The sequence below is a fragment of the Mycteria americana genome, unplaced genomic scaffold, assembly GCF_035582795.1.
Source record: "Mycteria americana isolate JAX WOST 10 ecotype Jacksonville Zoo and Gardens unplaced genomic scaffold, USCA_MyAme_1.0 Scaffold_38, whole genome shotgun sequence".
Lineage (NCBI taxonomy): Eukaryota > Metazoa > Chordata > Aves > Ciconiiformes > Ciconiidae > Mycteria > Mycteria americana.
In genome coordinates, this window is record NW_027445625.1 from 1,121,602 (window position 1) to 1,134,966 (window position 13,365).

The following is a 13,365-nucleotide window of genomic DNA, read 5'->3' on the forward strand; positions in this document are numbered from 1 at the left end:
CATAGGCATTGTTGCATCATAACCAACCAAACATCTTGCAGAGAGCGAATGTCTGTGCGGCAGCGAATGCAGTTCCAAGGGACAGTGAAAACCAGGTAGAGCTTTCAGTGCTGGCAGCTTTCGTGTGGGCGCAATCGCTGGACGTTTCGAATTTGGCAGCCGGGCTCTGCGACAGTCACATAGGCATTGTTGCATCATAACCAACCAAAGCTCTTGCAGAGCACGAATGTCTGTGCGGCAGCGAATGCAGTTCCAAGGGACAGTGAAAACCAGGTAGAGCTTTCAGTGCTGGCAGCTTTCGTGTGGGCGCAATCGCTGGACGTTTCGAATTTGGCAGCCGGGCTCTGCCAGAGTCACATAGGCATTGTTGCATCATAACCAACCAAGGCATTTGCAGAGCGCGAATGTCTGTGCGGCAGCGAATGCAGTTCCAAGGGACAGTGAAAACCAGGTAGAGCTTGCAGTGCTGGCAGCTTTCGTGTGGGCGCTATCGCTGGACGTTTCGAATTTGGCAGCCGGACTCTGCGAGTGTCACATAGGCATTGTTGCATCATAAACAACCAAGGCTTTTGCAGAGCGCGAATGTCTGTGCGGCAGCGAATGCAGTTCCAAGGGACAGTGAAAACCAGGTAGACCTTTCAGGCTGGCAGCTTTCGTGTGGGCGTAATCGCTGGACGTTTCAAATTTGGCAGCCGGGCTCTGCGACAGTCACATAGGCATTGTTGCATCATAACCAACCAAACATCTTGCAGAGAGCGAATGTCTGTGCGGCAGCGAATGCAGTTCCAAGGGACAGTGAAAACCAGGTAGAGCTTTCAGTGCTGGCAGCTTTGGTGTGGGCGCAATCGCTGGACGTTTCGAATTTGGCAGCCGGGTTCTGCGACAGTCACATAGGTATTGTTGCATCATAACCAACCAAGGCATTTGCAGAGCGCGAATATCTGTGCGGCAGCGAATGCAGTTCCAAGGGACAGTGAAAACCAGGTAGACCTTTCAGTGCTGGCAGCTTTCGTGTGGGCGCTATCGCTGGACGTTTCGAATTTGGCAGCCGGGCTCTGCCAGAGTCACATAGGAATTGTTGCATCATAACCAACCAAGGAATTTGCAGAGCGCGAATGTCTGTGCGGCAGCGAATGCAGTTCCAAGGGACAGTGAAAACCAGGTAGAGCTTGCAGTGCTGGCAGCTTTCGTGTGGGCGCAGTCGCGAGACGTTTCGAATTTGGCAGCCGGACTCTGCGAGTGTCACATAGGCATTGTTGCATCAAAACTAACCAAGGCTTTTGCAGAGCGCGAATGTCTGTGCGGCAGCGAATGCAGTTCCAAGGGACAGTGAAAACCAGGTAGAGCTTGCAGTACTGGCAGCTTTCGTCTGTGCGCAATCGCGGGACGTTTCGAATTTGGCAGCCGGGCTCGGCCAGAGTCACATAGGCATTGTTGCATCATAAACAACCAAAGCTCTTGCAGAGCGCGAATGTCTGTGCGGCAGCGAATGCAGTTCCAAGGGACAGTGAAAACCAGGTAGACCTTTCAGGCTGGCAGCTTTCGTGTGGGCGTAATCGCTGGACGTTTCGAATTTGGCAGCCGGGCTCTGCGACAGTCACATAGGCATTGTTGCATCATAACCAACCAAAGGTTTTGCAGAGCGCGAATGTCTGTGCGGCAGCGAATGCAGTTCCAAGGGACAGTGAAAACCAGGTAGACCTTTCAGTGCTGGCAGCTTTCGTGTGGGCGCAATCGCTGGACGTTTCGAATTTGGCAGCCGGGCTCTGCGACAGTCACATAGGCATTGTTGCATCATAACCAACCAAAGGTTTTGCAGAGCGCGAATGTCTGTGCGGCAGCGAATGCAGTTCCAAGGGACAGTGAAAACCAGGTATAGCTTTCAGTGCTGGCAGCTTTCGTGTGGGCGCAATCGCGGGACGTTTCGAATTTGGCAGCTGGGCTCTGCCAGAGTCACATAGGCATTGTTGCATCATAACTAACCAAGGCTTTTGCAGAGCGCGAATGTTTGTGCGGCAGCGAATGCAGTTCCAAGGGACAGTGAAAACCAGGTAGACGTTTCATGCTGGCAGCATTCGTGTGGGCGTAATCGCTGGACGTTTCGAATTTGGCAGCCGGGCTCTGCGACAGTCACATAAGCATTGTTGCATCATAGCCAACCAAGGCATTTGCAGAGATCGAATGTCTGTGCGGCAGCGAATGCAGTTCCAAGGGACAGTGAAAACCAGGTAGAGCTTTCAGTGCTGGCAGCTTTCGTGTGGACTCAATCTCTGGACGTTTCGAATTTGGCAGCTGGGCTCTGCGACAGTCACATAGGCATTGTTGCATCATAACCAAACAAAGCTCTTGCAGAGCGCGAATGTCTGTGCGGCAGCGAATGCAGTTCCAAGGGACAGTGAAAACCAGGTAGAGCTTTCAGTGCTGGCAGCTTTCGTGTGGGCGCAATCGCTGGACGTTTCGAATTTGGCAGCCGGGCTCTGCGACAGTCACATAGGCATTGTTGCATCATAACCAACCAAAGCTCTTGCAGAGCACGAATGTCTGTGCGGCAGCGAATGCAGTTCCAAGGGACAGTGAAAACCAGGTAGAGCTTGCAGTGCTGGCAGCTTTCGTGTGGGCGCTATCGCTGGACGTTTCGACTTTGGCAGCCGGGCTCTGCCAGAGTCACATAGGCATTGTTGCATCATAACCAACCAAGGAATTTGCAGAGCGCGAATGTCTGTGCGGCAGCGAATGCAGTTCCAAGGGACAGTGAAAACCAGGTAGAGCTTGCAGTGCTGGCAGCTTTCGTGTGGGCGCTATCGCTGGACGTTTCGAATTTGGCAGCCGGACTCTGCGAGTGTCACATAGGCATTGTTGCATCATAAACAACCAAGGCATTTGCAGAGCGCGAATGTCTGCGGCAGCGAATGCAGTTCCAAGGGACAGTGAAAACCAGGTAGACCTTTCAGGCTGGCAGCTTTCGTGTGGGCGTAATCGCTGGACGTTTCAAATTTGGCAGCCGGGCTCTGCGACAGTCACATAGGCATTGTTGCATCATAACCAACCAAACATCTTGCAGAGAGCGAATGTCTGTGCGGCAGCGAATTCAGTTCCAAGGGACAGTGAAAACCAGGTAGAGCTTTCAGTGCTGGCAGCTTTCATGTGGACGCAATCGCTGGACGTTTCGAATTTGGCAGCCGGGCTCTGCGACAGTCACATAGGCATTGTTGCATCATAACCAACCAAAGCTCTTGCAGAGCGCGAATGTCTGTGCGGCAGCGAATGCAGTTCCAAGGGACAGTGAAAACCAGGTAGAGCTTTCAGTGCTGGCAGCTTTCGTGTGGGCGCAATCGCTGGACGTTTCGAATTTGGCAGCCGGGCTCTGCGACAGTCAAATAGGCATTGTTGCATCATAACTAACCAAGGCTTTTGCAGAGCGCGAATGTCTGTGCGGCAGCGAATGCAGTTCCAAGGGACAGTGAAAACCAGGTAGAGCTTTCAGTGCTGGCAGCTTTCGTGTGGGCGCAATCGCTGGACGTTTCGAATTTGGCAGCCGGGCTCTGCGACAGTCACATAGGCATTGTTGCATCATAACTAACCAAGGCTTTTGCAGAGCGCGAATGTCTGTGCGGCAGCGAATGCAGTTCCAAGGGACAGTGAAAACCAGGTAGACCTTTCAGTACTGGCAGCTTTCGTCTGGGCGCAATCTCTGGACGTTTCGAATTTGGCAGCCGGGGTCGGCCAGAGTCACATAGGCATTGTTGCATCATAAACAACCAAGGCTTTTGCAGAGCGCGAATGTCTGTGCGGCAGCGAATGCAGTTCCAAGGGACAGTGAAAACCAGGTAGAGCTTTCAGTGCTGGCAGCTTTCGTGTGGGCGCAATCTCTGGACGTTTCGAATTTGGCAGCCGGGTTCTGCGACAGTCACATAGGCATTGTTGCATCATAACCAACCAAGGCATTTGCAGAGCGCAAATGTCTGTGCGGCAGCGAATGCAGTTCCAAGGGACAGTGAAAACCAGGTAGACCTTTCAGTGCTGACAGCTTTCGTGTGGGCGCAATCCGGGACGTTTCGAATTTGGCAGCCGGGTTCTGCGACAGTCACATAGGCATTGTTGCATCATAACCAACCAAACATCTTGTAGAGAGCGAATGTCTGTGCGGCAGCGAATGCAGTTCCAAGGGACAGTGAAAACCAGGTAGACCTCTCAGTGCTGGCAGCTTTCGTGTGGGCGCAATCGCTGGACGTTTCTAATTTGGCATCCGGGCTCTGCGACAGTCACATAGGCATTGTTGCATCATAACCAACCAAAGCTCTTGCAGAGCACGAATGTCTGTGCGGCAGCGAATGCAGTTCCAAGGGACAGTGAAAACCAGGTAGACCTTTCAGTGCTGGCAGCTTTCGTGTGGGCGCAATCGCTGGACGTTTCGAATTTGGCAGCCGGGCTCTGCGACAGTCACATAGGCATTGTTGCATCATAACCAACCAAAGGTCTTGCAGAGAGCGAATGTCTGTGTGGCAGCGAATGCAGTTCCAAGGGACAGTGAAAACCAGGTAGAGCTTTCAGTGCTGGCATCTTTCGTCTGGGCGCAATCGCTGGACGTTTCGAATTTGGCAGCCGGGCTCTGCGACAGTCACATAGGCATTGTTGCATCATAACCAACCAAGGCATTTGCAGAGCGCGAATGTCTGTGCTGCAGCGAATGCAGTTCCAAGGGACAGTGAAAACCAGGTAGAGCTTTCATGCTGGCAGCTTTCGTGTGGGCGCAATCGCTGGACGTTTCGAATTTGGCAGCCGGGCTCTGCCAGAGTCACATAGGCATTGTTGCATCATAGCCAACGAAGGCATTTGCAGAGCGCGAATGTCTGTGCGGCAGCGAATGCAGTTCCAAGGGACAGTGAAAACCAGGTAGAGCTTGCAGTGCTGGCAGCTTTCGTGTGGGCGCTATCGCTGGATGTTTCGAGTTTGGCAGCCGGGCTCTGCCAGAGTCACATAGGAATTGTTGCATCATAACCAACCAAGGAATTTGCAGAGCGCGAATGTCTGTGCGGCAGCGAATGCAGTTCCAAGGGACAGTGAAAACCAGGTAGAGCTTGCAGTGCTGGCAGCTTTCGTGTGGGCGCTATCGCTGGACGTTTCGAATTTGGCAGCCGGACTCTGCGAGTGTCACATAGGCATTGTTGCATCATAACTAACTAAGGGTTTTGCAGAGCGCGAATGTCTGTGCGGCAGCGAATGCAGTTCCAAGGGACAGTGAAAACCAGGTATAGCTTTCAGTGCTGGCAGCTTTCGTGTGGGCGCAATCGCTGGACGTTTTGAATTTGGCAGCCGGGCTCGGCCAGAGTCACATAGGCATTGTTGCATCATAACCAACCAAGGCATTTGCAGAGCGCGAATGTCTGTGCGGCAGCGAATGCAGTTCCAAGGGACAGTGAAAACCAGGTAGACCTTTCAGGCTGGCAGCTTTCGTGTGGGCGTAATCGCTGGACGTTTCAAATTTGGCAGCCGGGCTCTGCGACAGTCACATAGGCATTGTTGCATCATAACCAACCAAACATCTTGCAGAGAGCGAATGTCTGTGCGGCAGCGAATGCAGTTCCAAGGGACAGTGAAAACCAGGTAGAGCTTTCAGTGCTGGCAGCTTTCATGTGGACGCAATCGCTGGACGTTTTGAATTTGGCAGCCGGGCTCTGCGACAGTCACATAGGCATTGTTGCATCATAACCAACGAAAGCTCTTGCAGAGCGCGAATGTCTGTGCAGCAGCGAATGCAGTTCCAAGGGACAGTGAAAACCAGGTAGAGCTTTCAGTGCTGGCAGCTTTCGTGTGGGCGCAATCGCTGGACGTTTCGAATTTGGCAGCCGGGCTCTGCGACAGTCACATAGGCATTGTTGCATCATAACTAACCAAGGCTTTTGCAGAGCGCGAATGTCTGTGCGGCAGCAAATGCAGTTCCAAGGGACAGTGAAAACCAGGTAGAGCTTTCAGTGCTGGCAGCTTTCGTGTGGGCGCAATCGCTGGACGTTTCGAATTTGGCAGCCGGGCTCTGCGACAGTCACATAGGCATTGTTGCATCATAACCAACCAAACATCTTGCAGAGAGCGAATGTCTGTGCTGCAGCGAATGCAGTTCCAAGGGACAGTGAAAACCAGGTAGAGCTTTCAGTGCTGGCAGCTTTCGTGTGGGCGCAATCCGGGACGTTTCGAATTTGGCAGCCGGGTTCTGCGACAGTCACATAGGCATTGTTGCATCATAACCAACCAAACATCTTGCAGAGAGCGAATGTCTGTGCGGCAGCGAATGCAGTTCCAAGGGACAGTGAAAACCAGGTAGAGCTTTCAGTGCTGGCAGCTTTCGTGTGGGCGCAATCGCTGGACGTTTCGAATTTGGCAGCCGGGCTCTGCGACAGTCACATAGGCATTGTTGCATCATAACCAACCAAAGCTCTTGCAGAGCGCGAATGTCTGTGCGGCAGCGAATGCAGTTCCAAGGGACAGTGAAAACCAGGTAGACCTTTCAGTGCTGGCAGCTTTCGTGTGGGCGCAATCGCTGGACGTTTCGAATTTGGAAGCCGGGCTCGGCCAGAATCACATAGGCATTGTTGCATCATAACCAACCAAAGCTATTGCAGAGCGCGAATGTCTGTGCGGCAGCGAATGCAGTTCCAAGGGACAGTGAAAACCAGGTAGAGCTTGCAGTGCTGGCAGCTTTCGTCTGGGCGCAATCGCGGGACGTTTCGAATTTGGCAGCCGGGCTCTGCGACAGTCACATAGGCATTGTTGCATCATAACCAACCAAGGCATTTGCAGAGCGCGAATGTCTGTGCGGCAGCGAATGCAGTTCCAAGGGACAGTGAAAACCAGGTAGAGCTTGCAGTGCTGGCAGCTTTCGTGTGGGCGCTATCGCTGGACGTTTCGAGTTTGGCAGCCGGGCTCTGCCAGAGTCACATAGGAATTGTTGCATCATAACCAACCAAGGAATTTGCAGAGCGCGAATGTCTGTGCGGCAGCGAATGCAGTTCCAAGGGACAGTGAAAACCAGGTAGAGCTTGCAGTGCTGGCAGCTTTCGTGTGGGCGCAGTCGCGAGACGTTTCGAATTTGGCAGCCGGACTCTGCGAGTGTCACATAGGCATTGTTGCATCAAAACTAACCAAGGCTTTTGCAGAGCGCGAATGTCTGTGCGGCAGCGAATGCAGTTCCAAGGGACAGTGAAAACCAGGTAGAGCTTGCAGTACTGGCAGCTTTCGTCTGTGCGCAATCGCGGGACGTTTCGAATTTGGCAGCCGGGCTCGGCCAGAGTCACATAGGCATTGTTGCATCATAAACAACCAAAGCTCTTGCAGAGCGCGAATGTCTGTGCGGCAGCGAATGCAGTTCCAAGGGACAGTGAAAACCAGGTAGACCTTTCAGGCTGGCAGCTTTCGTGTGGGCGTAATCGCTGGACGTTTCGAATTTGGCAGCCGGGCTCTGCGACAGTCACATAGGCATTGTTGCATCATAACCAACCAAAGGTTTTGCAGAGCGCGAATGTCTGTGCGGCAGCGAATGCAGTTCCAAGGGACAGTGAAAACCAGGTAGACCTTTCAGGGTGGCAGCTTTCGTGTGGACGCAATCGCTGGACGTTTCGAATTTGGCAGCCGGGCTCTGCGACAGTCACATAGGCATTGTTGCATCATAACCAACCAAAGGTTTTGCAGAGCGCGAATGTCTGTGCGGCAGCGAATGCAGTTCCAAGGGACAGTGAAAACCAGGTAGAGCTTTCAGTGCTGGCAGCTTTCGTGTGGGCGCAATCGCGGGACGTTTCGAATTTGGCAGCCGGGCTCTGCCAGAGTCACGTAGGCATTGTTGCATCATAAACAATCAAAGCTCTTGCAGAGCGCGAATGTCTGTGCGGCAGCGAATGCAGTTCCAAGGGACAGTGAAAACCAGGTAGAGCTTTCAGTGCTGGCAGCTTTCGTGTGGGCGCAATCGCTGGACGTTTCGAATTTGGCAGCCGGGCTCTGCGACAGTCACATAGGCATTGTTGCATCATAACCAACCAAAGGTTTTGCAGAGCGCGAATGTCTGTGCGGCAGCGAATGCAGTTCCAAGGGACAGTGAAAACCAGGTAGAGCTTTCAGTGCTGGCAGCTTTCGTGTGGGCGCAATCGCGGGACGTTTCGAATTTGGCAGCTGGGCTCTGCCAGAGTCACATAGGCATTGTTGCATCATAACTAACCAAGGCTTTTGCAGAGCGCGAATGTTTGTGCGGCAGCGAATGCAGTTCCAAGGGACAGTGAAAACCAGGTAGACGTTTCATGCTGGCAGCATTCGTGTGGGCGTAATCGCTGGACGTTTCGAATTTGGCAGCCGGGCTCTGCGACAGTCACATAAGCATTGTTGCATCATACCCAACCAAACATCTTGCAGAGGGCGAATGTCTGTGCGGCAGCGAATGCAGTTCCAAGGGACAGTGAAAACCAGGTAGAGCTTTCAGTGCTGGCAGCTTTCGTGTGGACTCAATCTCTGGACGTTTCGAATTTGGCAGCTGGGCTCTGCGACAGTCACATAGGCATTGTTGCATCATAACCAACCAAAGCTCTTGCAGAGCGCGAATGTCTGTGCGGCAGCGAATGCAGTTCCAAGGGACAGTGAAAACCAGGTAGAGCTTTCAGTGCTGGCAGCTTTCGTGTGGGCGCAATCGCTGGACGTTTCGAATTTGGCAGCCGGGCTCTGCGACAGTCACATAGGCATTGTTGCATCATAACCAACCAAAGCTCTTGCAGAGCACGAATGTCTGTGCGGCAGCGAATGCAGTTCCAAGGTACAGTGAAAACCAGGTAGAGCTTGCAGTGCTGGCAGCTTTCGTGTGGGCGCTATCGCTGGACGTTTCGACTTTGGCAGCCGGGCTCTGCCAGAGTCACATAGGCATTGTTGCATCATAACCAACCAAGGAATTTGCAGAGCGCGAATGTCTGTGCGGCAGCGAATGCAGTTCCAAGGGACAGTGAAAACCAGGTAGAGCTTGCAGTGCTGGCAGCTTTCGTGTGGGCGCTATCGCTGGACGTTTCGAATTTGGCAGCCGGACTCTGCGAGTGTCACATAGGCATTGTTGCATCATAAACAACCAAGGCATTTGCAGAGCGCGAATGTCTGTGCGGCAGCGAATGCAGTTCCAAGGGACAGTGAAAACCAGGTAGACCTTTCAGGTTGGCAGCTTTCGTGTGGGCGTAATCGCTGGACGTTTCAAATTTGGCAGCCGGGCTCTGCGACAGTCACATAGGCATTGTTGCATCATAACCAACCAAACATCTTGCAGAGAGCGAATGTCTGTGCGGCAGCGAATTCAGTTCCAAGGGACAGTGAAAACCAGGTAGAGCTTTCAGTGCTGGCAGCTTTCATGTGGACGCAATCGCTGGACGTTTCGACTTTGGCAGCCGGGCTCTGCGACAGTCACATAGGCATTGTTGCATCATAACCAACCAAAGCTCTTGCAGAGCGCGAATGTCTGTGCGGCAGCGAATGCAGTTCCAAGGGACAGTGAAAACCAGGTAGAGCTTTCAGTGCTGGCAGCTTTCGTGTGGGCGCAATCGCTGGACGTTTCGAATTTGGCAGCCGGGCTCTGCGACAGTCACATAGGCATTGTTGCATCATAACTAACCAAGGCTTTTGCAGAGCGCGAATGTCTGTGCGGCAGCGAATGCAGTTCCAAGGGACAGTGAAAACCAGGTAGACCTTTCAGTACTGGCAGCTTTCGTCTGGGCGCAATCTCTGGACGTTTCGAATTTGGCAGCCGGGCTCGGCCAGAGTCACATAGGCATTGTTGCATCATAAACAACCAAGGCTTTTGCAGAGCGCGAATGTCTGTGCGGCAGCGAATGCAGTTCCAAGGGACAGTGAAAACCAGGTAGAGCTTTCAGTGCTGGCAGCTTTCGTGTGGGCGCAATCTCTGGACGTTTCGAATTTGGCAGCCGGGTTCTGCGACAGTCACATAGGCATTGTTGCATCATAACCAACCAAGGCATTTGCAGAGCGCAAATGTCTGTGCGGCAGCGAATGCAGTTCCAAGGGACAGTGAAAACCAGGTAGACCTTTCAGTGCTGACAGCTTTCGTGTGGGCGCAATCCGGGACGTTTCGAATTTGGCAGCCGGGTTCTGCGACAGTCACATAGGCATTGTTGCATCATAACCAACCAAAGCTCTTGCAGAGCACGAATGTCTGTGCGGCAGCGAATGCAGTTCCAAGGTACAGTGAAAACCAGGTAGAGCTTGCAGTGCTGGCAGCTTTCGTGTGGGCGCTATCGCTGGACGTTTCGACTTTGGCAGCCGGGCTCTGCCAGAGTCACATAGGCATTGTTGCATCATAACCAACCAAGGAATTTGCAGAGCGCGAATGTCTGTGCGGCAGCGAATGCAGTTCCAAGGGACAGTGAAAACCAGGTAGAGCTTGCAGTGCTGGCAGCTTTCGTGTGGGCGCTATCGCTGGACGTTTCGAATTTGGCAGCCGGACTCTGCGAGTGTCACATAGGCATTGTTGCATCATAAACAACCAAGGCATTTGCAGAGCGCGAATGTCTGTGCGGCAGCGAATGCAGTTCCAAGGGACAGTGAAAACCAGGTAGACCTTTCAGGTTGGCAGCTTTCGTGTGGGCGTAATCGCTGGACGTTTCAAATTTGGCAGCCGGGCTCTGCGACAGTCACATAGGCATTGTTGCATCATAACCAACCAAACATCTTGCAGAGAGCGAATGTCTGTGCGGCAGCGAATTCAGTTCCAAGGGACAGTGAAAACCAGGTAGAGCTTTCAGTGCTGGCAGCTTTCATGTGGACGCAATCGCTGGACGTTTCGAATTTGGCAGCCGGGCTCTGCGACAGTCACATAGGCATTGTTGCATCATAACCAACCAAAGCTCTTGCAGAGCGCGAATGTCTGTGCGGCAGCGAATGCAGTTCCAAGGGACAGTGAAAACCAGGTAGAGCTTTCAGTGCTGGCAGCTTTCGTGTGGGCGCAATCGCTGGACGTTTCGAATTTGGCAGCCGGGCTCTGCGACAGTCACATAGGCATTGTTGCATCATAACTAACCAAGGCTTTTGCAGAGCGCGAATGTCTGTGCGGCAGCGAATGCAGTTCCAAGGGACAGTGAAAACCAGGTAGACCTTTCAGTACTGGCAGCTTTCGTCTGGGCGCAATCTCTGGACGTTTCGAATTTGGCAGCCGGGCTCGGCCAGAGTCACATAGGCATTGTTGCATCATAAACAACCAAGGCTTTTGCAGAGCGCGAATGTCTGTGCGGCAGCGAATGCAGTTCCAAGGGACAGTGAAAACCAGGTAGAGCTTTCAGTGCTGGCAGCTTTCGTGTGGGCGCAATCTCTGGACGTTTCGAATTTGGCAGCCGGGTTCTGCGACAGTCACATAGGCATTGTTGCATCATAACCAACCAAGGCATTTGCAGAGCGCAAATGTCTGTGCGGCAGCGAATGCAGTTCCAAGGGACAGTGAAAACCAGGTAGACCTTTCAGTGCTGACAGCTTTCGTGTGGGCGCAATCCGGGACGTTTCGAATTTGGCAGCCGGGTTCTGCGACAGTCACATAGGCATTGTTGCATCATAACCAACCAAACATCTTGCAGAGAGCGAATGTCTGTGCGGCAGCGAATGCAGTTCCAAGGGACAGTGAAAACCAGGTAGAGCTTTCAGTGCTGGCAGCTTTCGTGTGGGCGCAATCGCTGGACGTTTCTAATTTGGCATCCGGGCTCTGCGACAGTCACATAGGCATTGTTGCATCATAACCAACCAAAGCTCTTGCAGAGCACGAATGTCTGTGCGGCAGCGAATGCAGTTCCAAGGGACAGTGAAAACCAGGTAGACCTTTCAGTGCTGGCAGCTTTCGTGTGGGCGCAATCGCTGGACGTTTCGAATTTGGCAGCCGGGCTCTTCGACAGTCACATAGGCATTGTTGCACCATAACCAACCAAAGGTCTTGCAGAGAGCGAATGTCTGTGTGGCAGCGAATGCAGTTCCAAGGGACAGTGAAAACCAGGTAGAGCTTTCAGTGCTGGCATCTTTCGTCTGGGCGCAATCGCGGGACGTTTCGAATTTGGCAGCCGGGCTCTGCGACAGTCACATAGGCATTGTTGCATCATAACCAACCAAGGCATTTGCAGAGCGCGAATGTCTGTGCGGCAGCGAATGCAGTTCCAAGGGACAGTGAAAACCAGGTAGAGCTTTCATGCTGGCAGCTTTCGTGTGGGCGCAATCGCTGGACGTTTCGAATTTGGCAGCCGGGCTCTGCCAGAGTCACATAGGCATTGTTGCATCATAGCCAACGAAGGCATTTGCAGAGCGCGAATGTCTGTGCGGCAGCGAATGCAGTTCCAAGGGACAGTGAAAACCAGGTAGAGCTTGCAGTGCTGGCAGCTTTCGTGTGGGCGCTATCGCTGGATGTTTCGAGTTTGGCAGCCGGGCTCTGCCAGAGTAACATAGGAATTGTTGCATCATAACCAACCAAGGAATTTGCAGAGCGCGAATGTCTGTGCGGCAGCGAATGCAGTTCCAAGGGACAGTGAAAACCAGGTAGAGCTTGCAGTGCTGGCAGCTTTCGTGTGGGCGCTATCGCTGGACGTTTCGAATTTGGCAGCCGGACTCTGCGAGTGTCACATAGGCATTGTTGCATCATAACTAACTAAGGGTTTTGCAGAGCGCGAATGTCTGTGCGGCAGCGAATGCAGTTCCAAGGGACAGTGAAAACCAGGTATAGCTTTCAGTGCTGGCAGCTTTCGTGTGGGCGCAATCGCTGGACGTTTTGAATTTGGCAGCCGGGCTCGGCCAGAGTCACATAGGCATTGTTGCATCATAACCAACCAAAGCTTTTGCATAGCGTGAATGTCTGTGCGGCAGCGAATGCAGTTCCAAGGGACAGTGAAAACCAGGTAGACCTTTCAGTGCTGGCAGCTTTCGTGTGGGCGCAATCGCTGGACGTTTCGAATTTGGCAGCCGGGTTCTGCGACAATCACATAGGCATTGTTGCATCATAACCAACCAAGGCATTTGCAGAGCGCAAATGTCTGTGCGGCAGCGAATGCAGTTCCAAGGGACAGTGAAAACCAGGTAGACCTTTCAGTGCTGTCAGCTTTCGTGTGGGCGCAATCCGGGACGTTTCGAATTTGGCAGCCGGATTCTGCGACAGTCACATAGGCATTGTTGCATCATAACCAACCAAACATCTTGCAGAGAGCGAATGTCTGTGCGGCAGCGAATGCAGTTCCAAGGGACAGTGAAAACCAGGTAGAGCTTTCAGTGCTGGCAGCTTTCGTGTGGGCGCAATCGCTGGACGTTTCGAATTTGGCAGCCGGGCTCTGCGACAGTCACATAGGCATTGTTGCATCATAACCAACCAAAGCT